The sequence below is a fragment of the Eptesicus fuscus genome, chromosome 1, assembly GCF_027574615.1.
Source record: "Eptesicus fuscus isolate TK198812 chromosome 1, DD_ASM_mEF_20220401, whole genome shotgun sequence".
Classification (NCBI taxonomy): Eukaryota; Metazoa; Chordata; class Mammalia; order Chiroptera; family Vespertilionidae; genus Eptesicus; species Eptesicus fuscus.
Window position 1 is genome coordinate 91,370,009 of NC_072473.1, and position 3,034 is coordinate 91,373,042.

Below are 3,034 nucleotides of genomic sequence, written 5' to 3' on the forward strand. Positions count from 1 at the left end.
AAAGGCCGGATAGCCCACCCGGAGTCCCGCCCGCCAGCCTCTCGCTGGCCCAATCATGGGCATAGCGGAGGTGCGGTCAATTTGCATGTTTCTCTATTATAAGGTAGGATAGTATACCATTGTGAAGATGTACCATAGTTTTCTAATCCACTCATCAGCTAATAGGCATTTAGGCTGTTTCCAAATCTTAGCTATTGTAAATTGTGCTGCTATGAACATAGGGGTGCATATATCCTTTCTGATTGGTGTTTCTGTTTTCTTGGGATATATTCCTAGAAGTGGTATTACTGGGTCAAATGGCAGTTCCATTTTTAAATTTTTGAGGAAATGCCATACTGTTTTCCACAATGGCTGCACCAGTCTGCATTCCCACCAGCAGTGAAGAAGGGTTCCTTTTTCTCCTGATTCTCTCCAGCACTTGTCATTGGTTGATTTGTTGATAATAGCCATTCTGAGAGGTGTGAGGTGGTACCTCATTGTTGTTTTGATTTGCATCTCTTAGATGATTAGTGACTTTGAGCATGTTTTCATGTGTCCCTTGGCTTTCTGGATGTCCTTTTTTGAAAAGCGTCTATTTAGGTCCTTTGCCCATTTTTTGATTGGGTTGTTTATCTTCCTTTTGTTAAGTTGTATGAGTTTCCTGTAAATTTTGGAGATTAAATCCTTATCGGAGATAACATTGGCAAATATGTTCTCCCATGCAGTGGGCTTTCTTGTTGTTTTGTTGATGGTTTCTCCTGCTGTGCAGAAGCTTTTTATTTTGATGTATTCCCATTTGTTTATTTTCTCATTAGTCTCTCGTAACCTAGGATCTGTGTCTGTAAAAATATTGCTAAGACATATGTTTACAATTTTGCTACCTAGGGAGTCTTCTAGGATTTTTATCCTTTCCTATCTTACATTCAAGTCCTTTAGCCATTTTGAGTTTGTTTTTATATATGGTGTAAGTTGGTGATCTAATTTTTTTTTGCATGTATCTGACCAAATTTCCCAGTACCATTTATTAAAGAGACTGTCTTGACTCCATTGTGTGCTCTTGCCTCCTTTGTCAAATATTTATTGAGTATAATGGCTTGGGTCATTTTTTGGGTTCTCTATTCTGTTCCATTGGTCTATATGTCTGTTCTTGTGCCAGTACCAGGCAGTTTTGAGAACCATGGCTTGATGTCTGGTATTGTGATCCCTCCAACTTTGTTCTTCTTTCTGAGGATAGCTGTGGCTATTTGGGGTCTTTTTGTTTGTTCCATATGAATTTTTGGAGAGTTTGTTCTAAATCTTTGAAATATGTCATTGGTATTTTAATAGGCATTGCATTGAATCTATATATTGCTTTAGGTAGTATGGACATTTTAAAGATGTTGATTCTACCAATCCATGAACATGGTATATTCTTCCATTTGTTTAGGTCTTCCTCTATCTCTTTTTTCAATATCCTGTAGTTTTCTGAGTACAGGTCTTTTAAGTCCTTGGTTAAATTTATTCCTAAGTATCTTAATTTTTTTGATGCAATGGTAAATGGGATTTTTTTTTTCATTTAGCTTTCTGTGAGTTCATTATTGGTGTATAAAAAGTCCATAGATTTCTGGTCATTAATTTTGTATCCTGCTACATTGCCAAATTCATTTATTAGGTCTAGTAGTTTTTTCATGGAGTCTTTGGAGTTTTCTATGTATAGTATCATGTCATCTGCGAATAAGGACAGTTTTACTTCTTCTTTTCCAAATTGTATGCCTTTTATTTCTTCTTCTTGTCTGATCACTATGGCTAGTACTTCTAATGCTATGTTGAACAGGAATGGTGAAACTGGGCATCCTTGACTTATTCCTGTTCTTATGGTAAAAGAGTTTAGTTTTTGCCCATTGAGTATGATGGTCGTTGTAGGTTTGTCATATAGGGCTTTTATTATGTTGAGGTATGATCCCTCTATTCCCACTTTGCTGAGAGTTTTTATCAGGAAATGGTGTTGGATTTTGTCAAATGCTTTTGCTGCATCAATTGATATGATTATGTGATTTTTATCTCTCAGTTTGTTTATGTGATGTATCACATTTATAGATTTGCTGATATTGTACCAGCCTTGCATCACTAGTATAAATCCGATTTGATTATGGTGTATGATCTTTCTAATGTATTGTTCAATCCAATTTGTTAGAATTTTGTTGAGGATTTTAGCATCTATGTTCTCTTTTTTGTGGTGTCTTTATCTGGTTTTGGGATTAGGATAATGCTGGCTTCATAGAAAGAGCTTGAAAGTGTGCCCTCCTCTTGAATTTTTTGGAGTAGTTTGAGGATAATAGGTTTTAGTTCTTCTTTGTTTTTTTTAATTATTTTTATTGAGGTATTATATGTGTACATATCTTATCATTACCCTCCCCCACACCACACCCATTCATGCCCTCACCCCCCAGAGTTTTGCGTCCATTGTTTATGCTTATATGCATGCATACAAGTCCTTCGTTTGATTTCATAACTCCTCCACGTCTCCCTAACTTTCCCCCTGTAATTTGAAAGTCTGTTTGATGCTTTACTGTCTCTGTATCTATCTTTTTGTTCATCACTTCATAATGTTCTTTACTATCCATAAATGAGTGAGATCATGTGGTATTTTTCTTTCATTGACTGGCTTATTTCACTTAGCATTATGTTCTCCAATTCCATCCAGGTTGCTGCAAATGATGAGAATTCCTTCTTTTTTATGGCAGCATAGTATTCCATTGTGTAGATGTACCACAGTTTTCTGATCCAGTCATCTGCTGATGGGCACCTAGGCTGTTTCCAAATCTTAGCTATTGTAAATTGTGCTGCTATGAACATAGTGATGCATATATCCTTTCTGATTGGTGTTTCTAGTTTCTTCGGATATATTCCCAGGAGTGGGATTACTGGGTCAAATGGGAGTTCCATTTTCAGTTTTTTGAGGAAACTCCATACTGTTATCCACAGTGGCTGCACCAGTCTGCATTCCCACCAGCAGTGCACGAGGGTTCCTTTTTCTCCGCATCCTCGCCAACACTTGTCGTTTATTGATTTGTTG